Genomic DNA, 12,946 nt, shown 5'->3' with positions numbered 1-12,946 from the left:
GGGGTGAGAGGGTGTGAGAGACAGGGGTGAGGGGGCGGGAATGGATGGGAGAGGGATGAGAGGGGGTGGGAGAGAGGGGGTGACAGAAAGGGTGTGAGAGTGGGTTTGTGAGAGAGGGGGTGGGAGAGGGGGTGAGATCAAGAAAGTGTGGGAGCAAGTGGATAAAAGAGGGGGGTCAGAAAGAGGCATGTGAGAGAGGGAGTGTGAGAGAATGAGTAGGAGAGAGGAGGGTATGGGAGAGATGGGTTAAGAAATAGGGGATGAGAGAGAGTGAGGGCCAGAGGAGGTGAGAACGTGAGAGAGGGGGTGTGAGAGAGTGAGTAGGAGAGAGGAGGGTGTGGGAGAGATGGGTTAAGAAATAGGGGATGAGAGAGAGAGAATGAGGGCGAGAGGAGGTGAGAACGAGGTGGTAGGAGTAATTGGACGGCAGAAAGGGGATGGGACAGTGTGGGTGGGAGAGGTGGTGGGAGAGGGGGTAGGAGAGGGTGTGAGAAGGGGAGGTAGAGAGGTGTGAGAGGTGGTGGGAGAGATGGGTTAAAAGAGAGGGGTGAGAGAGAGGGTTAGAGAGATGGGGTAAGAAAGGGGGTAAGAGAGAGGGGTGGGTGAGAGAGGGTGAGAGCGAGAGGGTGTGGGAGAGAGGGAGAGAGATAGAGCAGGTGACAGAGAGAAGGTGAGAGAGAAGGCGTGAGAGAGTGGATGGGAGAGGGGTTGAGAGAGAAGGGGTAAAAGAGGGGTTGAGAGAGGGGTGAGAGAGGTGTTGGGAGAGAGTATATGAGAGAGGGATGAGGGGGATGGGAGAGAGGGATGAGAGGGGATGGGAGAGATGGTGTTAGAGAGAGGATGTGAGAGAGAGGGGCTGGGAGAGGGGGTGAGAGAGAGGGGTGAGAGTGTGAAAGAAAAAAGGGGGAGAGAGAGAAGGGGTGTGAGAGAGGGGGTGAGGGTGAGATGGGGTGAGAGCAAGAGGGTGTAGGAACGAGTCGACGGGAGAGAGTGGATGGGAGAGAGGGGATGGGACATTGGGGGGTTGGAGAGGTGGTGGGAGAGGGGGTGGGAGAAGGGGTGAGAGGGAGGGGTGTGAGAGGGGGTGCGAGAGAGTGGATGGGAGAGTGGGTGAGAGTGGGTGGGAGAGGGAGTAAGAGAGAGAGTGTGGGAGAGTGGGGGTAATAGAAAGGGGGTGAGAGAGAAGGGGAGAGAGAGGGGGCAGGAGAGAGGGGCTGGGAGAGAAGGGGTGTGAGAGAGGGGCTGAGAGAGGGAGTGGGAGTGATTGGATGGGAGAGGGATGAGAGGGGATGGGAGAGATGGTGTTAGAGAGAGGATGCGAGAGGGGCTGGGAGAGAGGGGATGTGACAGTAGGGGTTGGAGAGGTGGAGGGAGAGGGCGTGAAAGGGGGTGGGAGAGAGAGAGGGGATGGGAGAGAAGGGATGAGAGTGGGGTGTGAGAGGGGTTGGGAGAGAATGAATGGGAGAATGGGTGAGTGGGTGGGAGAGGGGGTAAGAGAGTGTGGGAGAGAGGGGTTAAGTGAGAGAGGGGGCAGGAGAAAGAGGTGAGAGAGGGGCAGGAGGGAGGGGGTGGGAGTGGGAGTGATGGGGTAAGAGAAAGGGGATGTGAGAGGTGGATGGGAGAGGGTGTCAGAGAGAGGGGTGGGAAAGAGATGAGGGAGAGGGTGGATAGGAGAGAGGAGTGAATGGGGGTGGAAGAGATTGGGTAAAGAGAGCAGGTGAGATAGAAGGGGTGAGTGAGGTGCCGAGAGAGAGAGACGTGAATGAGAGGGCAGGAGAGAGGGGGTGGGAGAGATGGGGTGAAAGGAGGTGGTAGAGGTGGGGGTAAGAGAAAGGGTTTGAGAGAGAGGATGTGGGAGAGAGGAAGTGAGATAGAGCGGGTGAGAGAGAAGGGTTGAGGTAGGGGTTTGGGGAGAGGGGTGAGAGAGGGGTTGAGAGAGAGAGAGAGGGTGGGAGAGAGTGGGTGAGAGAGAGTAGGTGAGAGAGAGGGGGTGAGAGAGGGAGGGTGGGAGAGAGGGATTGAGTAAGTGTGATGAGAGAGGTGTGCAAGATAGTGGATGGGAGAGAGGGGTGTGAGGGTGTGGGAGAGATGAGGTAAGAGAGAGGATGTGAGAGAGAGGGGCTGGGAGAGAGGGGGTGAGAGAGGGTGTGGGGGAAAGTTTGAGAGAAAAAGGGGAGAAAGAAAAGGGGTTTGAGAGAAGGGGTGAGAGGGGGGCGGGAGAGAGTGGATGGGAGAGAGGTGATTAAAGTGAAGTGCTGAGAGAGGGGTGGGAGATTAGGTTTGGGAGAGAGTGGTCGGCGAAAGTGGATGGGAGAGAGGGGGCAAGTGAGGGAGCAGAAGAGGGTAAGAGAGTGGGTGGGAGGGGAGAGAGGAGGGTGGGAGAAAATGGGTGTGAAAGAGGGTGGGAGAGAACCAGTGAGGTTGAGGGGTTGAGGGGTTGAGAGAGAAGGGGTGAGAGAGAGAAGGGGTTGGAGAGAGGGGGTGAGAAAGAGGGTTGAGAAAGGGATGGGAGAGAGTGGATATGAGAGATGGGTTAGAGGGGGTGAGAGAGAGGGGATGGGAGAGATGATATGGGAGAGAGGGTTGAGAGGGGGTGGGAGCGTGAAGGGGTGAGAGTGAATGGATGGGACAGTGGATGGGAGAGAGGCGATTGAAGAGAAGGGGTGATAAAGAGCAGGTGAGAGAGAGGGGTTGAGAGAAAGAGGGTGGGAGAGAGTGGGTGAGAGAGAGGGGTGGGAGAGAGGGGGTGTGAGTGTGGTGAGAGAGGTATGTGAGAGAGTGGATGGGAGAGAGGGGTGTGAGGGTCTGGGAGAGATGGCGTAAGAGAGAGGATGTGAGAGAGGGCGGGGAGAGGTTGAGAGAAAAAGTGGGAGAGAGAAAAGGGGTGTGAGAGAGGGGGTGAGAGATGAGTCTGGAGAGAGTGGATGGGCGAGAGGGGTGAGAGTGGGTGGGAGAGATGGAGTAAGAGACAGGGGATGAGTGAGAGGGGGTAGGAACAAGTGGACGGGAGAGAGTGGATGGGAGAGAGGGGATGGGACTGAAGGTGGGAGAGGGTGTGGGAAAGGGGGGTTGAATGAGGGGGTGAGAGAGAAGGGAAGAGAGAGGGGGCAGGAGAAAGAGAGGTGAGAGAGGGGGCAGGAGAGAGGGAGTGGGAGAGATGGCGTGAAAGGAGGTGGGTGTGATGGGTTGAGAGAGGGGGTGTGAGAGGTGGTTGGGAGTGTGGGTCAGAGAGAGGGATGAGAGAGGGGGTGAGAGAGGCATTGGGAGAGAAGGGGAGGGAGAGGGGGTGGGAGAGAGATAGAAGGGGTGAGTGAGGTGGCGGGAGTGAGAGGTGAGCAAGGGGGTGGGAGAGAGGGTTTGGCAGAGATGGGGTGAATGGAGGTGGTAGAGATGGGATGAGAGTGAGGGAGTGGAGAGATGTGATAAGAGAGAAGGGGTGAGAGGGAGAGGGTGGATTAGAGAGAGGGGTGAGATGGGATGTGAGAGATGGGGAAGAGAGAGGGTTGGGAGAGATGGGGTGAGAGGGGAGTGGGAGAAATGTGGTAAGAGAGAGCAGGTGAGAGAAAGTGGGAGGGAGAGGGGATAGGAGCGAGAAGGGATAGGAGCGAGGGGACTGGAGAAAGTGTATGGGAGGGGATGGGAGGGAGGATGTGGGAAAGGGACTGAGTGGGCGTTGGAGAAGGTGTGAGATGGGGTGGGAGAGGGTGTGAGAGAGAGAGAGAGAGAGAGGGGTCGGGAGAGAGTGGATGGGAGAGAGGGATGAGAGGGTGTGGGAGAGATGGGGTAAGAGAGATGTGGTGTGAGATGGGGTGTGAGGGGGTGAGAAAGAGGGTGAGAGTGGGGGTGGGAGAGAGTAGAGTATATGAGAGAGAGGGGTGAGAGGGGTGGGAGAGTTGGGGTAAGAGAGAGGCAATGAGAGAGAGGAGTGGGAGAGATGGGGTCAGAGATAGGGTTGGAGAGAGGGGTGAGAGGGGTGGGAGAATCGATAGGATAGAGGAGTGAGAGGGGGTGGGAGATGGGCTGAGAGAGGGGGTAAGTGAGAGTGGGTGAGAGAGTGGGAATGAGATACAGTGTGTTAGCGAGAACGTGTGAGTGGGGGGTGAGAGAGTGGATGGGAGAGAGGGATGAGAGGGTGTTAGAGTGATGGGTTAAGAGAGATGGGGTGTGAGAGATGGGGTGAGAGGGGCTGGATGAGATAGTGTAAGTAAGAGTGTGTGAGAGAGAAGGGGTGGGAGAGAGGGGGTGAGCTTGGGGGTGGGAGAGAGGGTTGGGGGGTCGGAGAGAAGGTTAGGGGGTGGGAGAGAGGGGGTCAGAATGGTAAGGGGTGGGAGCGAGTGAATGGGAGGGAGGGGATGAAAGGAAGGGGGTCAGAGAGGGGTGGGAGAGAGGAGTTGAGAGACGGGTGTGTAAGAGAGTGGATAGGAGAAAGGAGGGGGTGAGAGGGATGGGGTAAGAGAGGGGTTGGGAGAGTGGGAGTGAGATTATGCGGGTGAGAGAGAGCAGGTGAGAGAGAAGAGATGAGAATGGGGTGAGAGAGAGGATTTGAGGGGGGGTGGGAGAGAGGGGGTGAGAGGGAGTGGGAGAGAGGGGGTGAGAGAGAGTGGGAGAGAGGGGGTGGGAGTGTGGGATTGAGATAGAGTAGGTGAGGGAGAGGCGGTGAGAGAGGGGCTCAGAGAGGGTGCTTGAGAGAGGGGGGTGGGAGAGATTGTATGAAAGGGGGTGGGAGAATGGGGTAAGAGAGAGGCGGTGAGAGAGGAGGTGGGAGCCAGGGAGTGAGATAGAGGGGCGAGAGAGATGAGGTGAGATAGGGGTTTGGGGAGAGGGGTGAGAGAGAAGTGGTGAGAGCGTGAAGGGGTGGGAATGAGTGGACAGGAGAGAGTGGGTGGGAGAGAAGTGATGAAAGAGAAGGGGTGACAGAGCGTGTGAGAGAGAGGGGGTGAGAGAGAGGGTGAGAGCGAGAGGGGGTGGGAGTGAGTGGACGGGAGAAAGTGGGTGAGAGCGAGGGGATGAGAGAGTGGGTGGGAGAGGGAGTGAGAGAGTGTTGAGAGATGGGGTGGGAGAGAGTGGATGGGAGAGAGGGATGCGAGAGGGTGTGGGAGAGAGGGGGTAAGAGAGAGGTGGTGAGAGAGAGGAGTTGGGAGAGAGGGAGTGAGATAGGGTTGGTGAAAGAGAGCGGGTGACAGAGAGGGGCTGAGAGAGGGGTTGGGAGAGATGGGGTAAGAGAGAGGGGATGAGAGAGAGAGAGTGAGGGCAAGAAGGGGTGAGAGCGAATGGGGGTAGGAGTGAGTGGATGGGAGAGAATGGATGGGAGAAAGGGGATGGGGAAGTGGGGGTGGGAGAGGTGTGAATGGGGGTGGGAGAGAGGGGGTGGGAGAGAGTGGATGGGAGAGAGTGAGGGGGTGGGAGAGAGTGGATGGGAGAGAGTGAGGGGGTGGGAGAGAGTGGATGGGAGAGAGTGAGGGGGTGAAAGAAGTGTGGAAGAGAGTGGTTGAGGGATAGGCAGTGATGGATAGGGGCTTAGGTAGAGGGTTTACGAAGAGAGGATGTGAGGGGTAAGAGGGTGAGAGAAGGGTGGGAGAGAGAGTGTGAGAGAGAGAGGGTGGGTACGAGGAGGTGAGAGAGAGGGGTGCAAGAGGGGGTGGGAGAGAGTAGATGGGAGAGAGGGGCTGAAAGAGAGGGCGTGATAGAGAGCGGGTGAGAGACAGGGGGAGAGAGCGGAAGGGTGGGAGAGAGGGGGTGAGTGAGTGTGCTGAGAGAGGTCTGGGAGAGAGAGTGGGTGGGAGAGAGGGGTGAGAGGATGTTAGAGAGATGGGGTAAGAGAGAGGATGTGAGAGAAATGGGCTGGGAGGAGGTGAGAGAGGGGGTGAGAGATGGGGTGGGGGAGAGGGTGTGAGAAAAAGGGGGTGAAAGAGAAGGGGTGTGAGCGAGGTGGTGAGAGAGGGGGTGGGAGTGAGGGGCGGGAGAGAGTGGATGGGAGAGAAGGGTAAGAGATGGGAGGAGAGATGGGATAAGAAAGGGTGAGAGAGAGGGGTTGGGAGAGAGGGAGTGAGAAAGAATGGGTGAAAGAGAGTGGGTGAGAGAGAGGGTGTGAGAGAAGGGGTGAGAGAGAAGGTGTGAGAGAGTGGGTGGAAGAGAGTGGATGATAGAGTGTGGTGCTAGGGGTTGAGAGAGATGGGGCAAGAGAGAGGGGTGAGAGAGAGCAGGTGGGAGAAATGGGGTAAGAAAGGGTGAGAGAGAGGGATGGGTGAGAGGGTGAGAGTGAGAGGGAGTGGGAGTGAGTGGATGGGAGAGAGCGGGTGAGAGTGAGGGGATGAGAGAGGGGGTGGGAGAGGGTGTGAGAGAGTGTTGAGAGATGGGGTGGGAGAGAGGGATACAAGAGGGTGTGGGAGAGAGGGGGTAAGAGAGAGGGGATGAGAGAGCGGGAGTGAGGGCAAGAAGGGGTGAGAGTGAGTGGGGGTAGGAGCGAGTGGATGGGAGAGAATGGATGGCAGAGAGGGGATGGGAAAGTGGGGGTGGGAGAGGTGGTGGGAGAAGGGTAAGAGGGAGTGGGAAAGGTGTGAATGGGGGTGGGAGAGGGGGTGGGAGAGAGTGAGGGGGTGAAAGAAGTGTGGAAGAGAGTGGTTGAGGGATAGGCAGTGAGGGATAGGGGCTTAGGTAGAGGGTTTATGATGTGAGGGGTAAGAGGGTGGGTCAGTGGGAGAGAGGGTATAGGGTAAGTTAGAGACAGAGGTAGAGAGGTGGGGGAGTGGAAGGGGGTGAGAGTGAGTGAGTGTGATGGAGGGGGAGAGAGCTTTGAAGGGGAGAGTGTGGGAAAGTGTGACAGAAATGGAGGGGAGGGGTTGAGTGGAGAGGGTGTTGGGGTAGAGAGAGGGGAGAGCAGTCAGGTGAGGGGTGAGAGGGGGTAGAGATGGGGGTTGAGAGAGAGTGGGAGGTGATAAGGAGAAGGGGATAAAGGGGAGAGTGAATGATGGGGAGGGGAGAGGGTTGGTTAGAAAGAGCGTGTAATGGAGAGAGGGGATTAATGGGAGAGGAAAGATTATAGAGAGAGAGATAGAGAGAGAGGTGGGGGAGGCAGGGGTGAGAGGAAGGGGGAGAGACAGAGTGGCCAACTGATGGGAAGGGAGGGAGGGAGGGAGGGAGTGAGAGTGAGGGAGGGGGTGGAGATAGGGAATAGAGAGAAAATAGGGGAGAAAGGGGCTGTGAGGCATTGAAAGAGAAGGGATAAGAGAGGGTGTGTATGAGGTGGGTGTGCGAGAAGGGGGAGAGAAGGGGTTTTAATGGAAAGGTGGAGAAGAGGGTGATGGACAGTGGGTGAGGGAGAGGGGAGAGGGAGATAGGATGTGAGGGAGAGAGGAGAGAGAGGGAGTGAGAATTTTCAGAGAGGGGTGGAGAGTGGGAAGAAGGAGGGAGAGAGAGGAGAGGGTGAGAGAGGGGTGAAAAAGGGTGAGAAAGGGGAAAAAGAGGGGAAGAGGGGGAGAGATGAGGAGATCATGGAGATAGGTGTAGAGAGACTGGAGGAGAGAGTGGGTGAGAGTGTGGGAGAGATGGAGGGAAGGGGAGAGAGTTGGAGAGGGAGAGATTTGGGGATGGGAGAGGGAGAGGGGAGAGGGAGAGAGGGGAGAGAGAGGGAGAGATGGGGAGAGCATGGAGATAGAGTGGGGGAGAGAGGAGGAGAGATGGGAAGAGAGTGGGAGAGACAGAGAGAGCGAGATAAGAGGGGGAAAGAGGGGGAGCTATGGAGAGCGAGTGGGGGGGAGAGGGGGAGAGGGGTGAAAGGGGGAGAAATAGGGGGAAGGGGGAAGATGAGATCATGGAGAGAGGTGTCAAGAGACTGGATGGGAGAGATGGAGAGAGAGTGGGGAAAAGGGAGAGATGGGAGAGTGGGGAGAGAGAGGGGAGAGAGAGGAAGAGATGGGGTGAGTAGGGAGAGAGAGGGGGAGAGAGAGGTAGGGAGAGCAGGGAGAGAGTGGGAGAGATAGAGATGAGAGAATGGGGAAAGAGGGGGAGGGTTGGGGAGAGAGTGGGGAAGAGAGCGGGGAAGAGAGGGAAGGATGGGGAGAGGGGGGAGGGAGAGTGGAGGAAGAGAGGCTGGAGAGATGGGAAGAGTGGGGAGAGAGAGTGGGAGAGTGAGGGAGAGAATGAGATATGGGGTTATGGACTGGTACTGAACCTCCTGCCTTCGTTTTCCGTCAGTCTCCTGTTCCAGTCCTGGTAACAGAATACAGATGTTTGAGGGATGGTGTGTGGTGGGGAGGAGAGGGGAGTGAGAGCCACCTGCAATCTCCCTGACTATACCTTTTGCTGCTAGTCAAATCAAACCACAGGGAAATCAGCCCAGGGAAATTTCTGTCGAGATTCACAGTGATGTTTTCAGGACTGAAGGTTGGGTCTGTGTGACAGATCGCCTGGAGATTTACACCTAGGGAGGAGGGGGGCAAAAGGAGCACAGAACATTACAGCACATTACAGATCCTTCAGCCCGCAATGTGGTGCCAATTTAGAACTGTGTTGACCTTCACCAATCCAAGTTATTCAGTTGGCATATTCTGGTGAAATTGTACAAGATATTGTTGAGGCCACATATAGAGTATTTTGTGCAGTTTTGGTCATCTAACTACAGAAAGTAACAAGATTGAAAAGGTACAGAAAAAATTTGTATGTATGTTGTTGGGACACGAGGAATGAGTTACAGGGAAAGGTTATCCAGTTTTGGTTGTTATTCCCTGGAAAATCAGGGGAGATTTGATAGAGGTGAATAAAACTATGAGTAAATACAAGTTGGCTTTTACCACTGATGTTACAAAGCAGAGGACAAGGGTTCAGGGGAAAGCTGGAAAATTGGAATGAAAATCTGAGGATGGAATGTAATGTCGACAAGTGTAAGGTGTTGCACTTTGGAAAGATAAACCAAGAAAGAACATCCAGAGGAAAGGATGGGTACTGAGTTGTGCGGTTGAACAGAGGGAACTGGGAATAGAGGTTCAGTATTCCTTGAGAATGGCATCAAAGGTAGGAAGGAGGAGAGAACTTTTGGCATTTTGGCCTTCATGAATCAAAGTATTGTGAACAGGAGTTGAGGTGTTAGGATAAAGATGTAGAAAACATTGGTGAGGCCAATTTGGACTATTATGTGCAGATTTAGTCACCAAACTATAGGAAGGATATCAATAAGATGGAAGGAATGCAGAAGAGATTTGCAAGGATGTTCCCAGACTTCAGGAACTGAGTTACAGTTACAGTTAAACAGGTTTGGACTTTACTCCCTGGAGTGTTGAAGAATGAGGGGAGATTTGACAGGGGTATACAAAATTATGAGGTAAATGTAGGTAGGATTTTCTGTTGGGGTTGGGTAAGATACAAACCCACGGACATGGGTGAAGGGTGAAAGGGGAAAGTTTAGGAGGAATATTAGGGGGAATATCTTATCAAAAGAAACTTGAAAAATATAACATCCCTTCTCTTCTATCCCTTCTGCACATATGAACAAAGTTGCATTTGCCTTCTTCACCACCGACTCAAACTGGAGATTCACCTTTGAGGTTCCCTGCACAAGGACTGCAAGATCCCTTTGTCCCTCCGCATTTTGAATGTGATCTCCATCCACAGAACAGTCTGCTTGTCAGTCCTTGCGCTGAAGTGCATGACAATACACACTCTAATATTGTGTTCCATCTGGTTCTTCCTGAGTGTCTCTGCAGCTTCTCTGTTCCCTCATCACTACCTCCCCCTCTGGCTATTTTTCCATCAGCTGCAAATTGAGCCACAAAGCCGTTTATACTGCAATCCAAATCATGACCATTGATCAGCACAGTTCAGGCCCTTCAGCCCTCCATTTTGTGCTGACCTGTATATTCCTAATATTATTTCATCTGCTGCCTTGCAGGCTTTGGCTCTTCAGGCAAAGGCTAGGAGAAGATAACTCGACTTCAAATCCCCAGGCTCGGCTCGCCCAGCCATCAGTACCTGGAAAGGGCTCCAGCTATGGGCAAATAGCACATGTCATTCTGGCAGCAGGGGCTGGCACCAGTGACAGAGCGCGGGAAACAGTTTCCCTGGTGGTCTACAGCAGCAAACTTGGTGGGCGTAAGGACAACGGCCAGCGAGCACCTTCTTGGAACAGACCACTGTGGAGCAATCCCGCTTCACGCTGGCTGTCGTGCTCAATGGCGTGGGACCCAGAGGGAGGCGTTTGTCCTGGGCAAGCACTCGCCTCCAAGTCCTTGCCCTGGCACATGGTGTCTAAAGCTCCATGGAAAATAGAACAAAAGTTCTATGAGGACAGAAGAGCTACAAGGGACCATGTTTGTTTGCGAAGGGATGGGCCATGTTGATGATGATATCTCATCTTTGTACCTGTCTTTGTACTCTTTAATGCCCCCAAAGTTACACCATGCACCTGTACTCCAGTCAATGCATTCCAGGTCCTAAAAAAATTACCCCTCACGTCTCCCCTAAAGTTTCCACCCGTCACTTTGTACAGATGTCCTCTGGGGATTGTTCCTGATTTTCCACCTAATAAAGCCTCCTCTCATCCTTCTTAGATCCAAAAAGAAAACTCCCAACTCTGCAAACTTTGCACCAGAAAATGTATTTTCCAATGGAGTCAACATCCTAGTCAACTTCCTCTGCATCCTCTCTATACCTTACAGTGATGAGGTGACCAGAAGTGAACACAATATTCAAAAAGTGCTGCAACATCACACCCCTCCTGAACTAATGAAGGCCAGCATAACCCAAGCCTTCTTAATTACCTTATCGACATCTTCCCTTTCACTCTTGACCCATGTTCTCTGGTTTGTATCTCACACGACCTCCATGGGGAAAAGCTTGCTTTAATTCTGTCTATACCTCTTAATTTTGAATCCCTCTATCAAATCTCCCTTCTATGCAGGTGAGGAGTCACCGAACAGCCTAACCTGTTGAATCTCCCCTGTAACTCATTTCCTGAATCACGGCCTAGTAAATCTCCTCTGCACTCTTTCAACTTTATTGCTATTTTTCCTGTAGTCAGATGCCCAAAACTCACAGAATAGTCCAAATCAGCAATGTCTTAAAAAACCTTTAGCCTAACATCCCAACTCCTGTACTCATTACTTTGATTTACGAAGGCCAAGAGGGAAGAGGGAGATTTTTGGGGGAGTTTCACAGGGAGAGAGGGATCTTCTTGAAGAAGGAGGGAGTTTCCCAGAATGGAGGGAAAGAGCATTCCTGGGAAGGAGGGAACTTCTTGAGTAAAGAGGGCACCACAGGGAAGGAGGGAGGTTTTGTGGTAAAAAGGAAGGATCCCAGGGTGGGAGTGGGCTGCCCAATGTAGGAGGAAGCCTCACTAGAACAGAGGAAGCTTCCTGGAAAAGGCTCCCTCTCCAACCCGATCTAACTGTGACATCACTTTCAAGGAATTGTGTTTCTGTTTGTCCCTCTGTTCTACCACAACCCTCTGTGCCAGCATCCTGGTCAGAAGGCCACATGCGACGCTCCAGGAGACGGGCTTAGAGAGGGCCAGGTGAGGGTTAACAGGAGCCCAACAGCCCTTATTTCCTAGTCAAATGAGGAGGAACCATGCAGACATGTCAAGGCAGAAGCCAGAGCCAAGAATGAGTCATGCACGGCAGGGATAAACCTGTGGGGATTCAATGTGTTAACCCCCCAGAACCCTCACCATATCTCATCCCTCACTGGATGAGGGAGAGGAGGGGTGAGGAAACCATTGGGAGGGAGGGGGAGCTTCTTGGTGATGGGACACGCTTCTCTGGAAGGGAGGGAGCTTCTCGGTGATGGGAGGAGAATCCTAGAGAAGGAGGGAGATTCCAGAGGAAGAAGGAAACTTTGCAGGGAGGGAACTTCACAGCGAGGCAGGGAGGTGACGGAGCTTCTTCATGAAGGGGCGAGATTCTCGGGGTTCTTCTTGTGCAGATTTTCGGGAAGGAAGGAGCTTCCCAGGGAGGGAGAAAGTTTCGCGGGGAGGAAAGTAGCTTTTCATTGCAGGAAGGAACTTGGTTGGGAAAGATTATTCGGGGAGGGAGACGGCTTCTTGCGGTCGAATGGAACGGCGGGAAAGGAGGGAGCTCATTAGGGAGGTTTCCGGAAGAGAAGGATCAGGGAGAAAGGATGGAGATTCTCAGCGAAGGAAAGAGCTTCATGGGGAAGGAAGGGGCTTCCAGGGAAGAAAAGAGCTTTTCAGGGAAGGAGGGGGATTCCTGGGTAAGAAGGGAGCTTCACAGGGATATAGGAAACATCCTGGCGTGGGAGGAAGCTTCCCAGTGAAGAAGGAAGCCTCGTTTTGAGCGAAGGAGGGAGCTCTCTGGAAAAGGAAGGAGCTTCTCAGGGTGGGAGGGAGCCTTTAGGGGAAGAAGGGAGGGAGCCCCGCAAAAGGAAGGAACCTTGAGGAAAGAGGAAGATTTTTGGGGGAGCTTCACAGGGAGGGAGGGATCTTCTTGGAGAAGGAGGGAATTTCCCAGGATGGAGGGAAAGAGTGTTCCTGGGAAGGAGGGAACTTCCTGAGTAAAGAGAGCACCACAGGGAAGGAGGGAGGTTTTGTGGTAAGAAGGAAGGATCCCATGGTGAGAGTGAGCTGCCCAATGTAGGAGGAAGCCTCACTAGAACAGAGGAAGCTTCCTGGAAAAGGAGGGATCTTTCCAGAGAAGGAGGGAGCTTATCAGGGTGGTTGTGGGAGGGAGCTTTGGGGAAGATGGGAGCTTTTTCAGGAAAGGGGGAGCCTTTTGGAGGAAACATCTCAGGGTGGAGGGGGATATTTTGGGGGACAAGAAGGAATGAGGGATGTACTGAGAAAGGGAGGGAGCTTCACCAGGAAGGACCGAGCTCCTTGGGCATGGAGGGTCTTTCCCATTACGCGAAGGAGGGAACTTCCCGGGGAAGAAGAGAGATTCACAGGGAAAGAGATTGCTTCACAGGGAAGGAGGGATCTTTCCAGGGAGGGACAGAGCTT

General features: G+C 54.0%; 1 protein-coding gene across 3 annotated transcripts in view; it reads right to left on the bottom strand.

Annotated features, from left to right (window-relative positions):
- LOC138749183 (guanine nucleotide-binding protein G(I)/G(S)/G(T) subunit beta-3-like) overlaps window positions 1-11,366 on the bottom strand; it is a 79,838-nt gene extending 68,472 nt beyond the window's left edge. For 2 of the 3 annotated variants that reach the window (XM_069910222.1, XM_069910225.1), the window contains exons 1-3: window positions 11,328-11,366; window positions 8,296-8,419; window positions 8,171-8,208 (exon numbers count right to left, since the gene is read on the bottom strand). The gene's annotated coding sequence lies outside the window, so the exon portion shown is untranslated. Of the gene's footprint in view, window positions 1-8,170; window positions 8,209-8,295; window positions 8,420-9,532; window positions 10,356-11,327 lie in introns of those variants that run through there. The other variant, XM_069910224.1, reaches the window with a different exon arrangement.
- Between the last annotated feature and the right edge of the window lie 1,580 nt (window positions 11,367-12,946).

The sequence above is a fragment of the Narcine bancroftii genome, chromosome 14, assembly GCF_036971445.1.
Source record: "Narcine bancroftii isolate sNarBan1 chromosome 14, sNarBan1.hap1, whole genome shotgun sequence".
NCBI lineage: Eukaryota > Metazoa > Chordata > Chondrichthyes > Torpediniformes > Narcinidae > Narcine > Narcine bancroftii.
The sequence above is the reverse complement of the archived record's forward strand: the minus strand, read 5'-3'. Positions and strand labels throughout refer to the sequence as shown.